The sequence below is a fragment of the Epinephelus moara genome, chromosome 15 (assembly GCF_006386435.1).
Source record: "Epinephelus moara isolate mb chromosome 15, YSFRI_EMoa_1.0, whole genome shotgun sequence".
Lineage (NCBI taxonomy): Eukaryota > Metazoa > Chordata > Actinopteri > Perciformes > Serranidae > Epinephelus > Epinephelus moara.
In genome coordinates, this window is record NC_065520.1 from 603,733 (window position 1) to 603,998 (window position 266).

Consider the following 266-nt stretch of genomic DNA (forward strand, 5'->3'; position numbering starts at 1 on the left):
CCGGATGAGGTGTTCCAGCCCCGCGGCCCCTGCTCTCCTCATCCCCGCTGGCGCAGAGTGAATCTGCGCAACCTGCGGCCTCTGTGTGTGGCTCCCCGGACAGCTAACGCCGTGGACCTTCTGGCTCCTGCCAGGATTGGGCTGGTAAATGCTAGATCGCTAGCGAACAAACGTTTATCCTGAAGGATTTCCTGACTTCCCAAGGATTGGATTTTCTCTGTGTGACTGAGACGTGGCTGACTGTTGGTGAGTCCAGTGCTTTCACA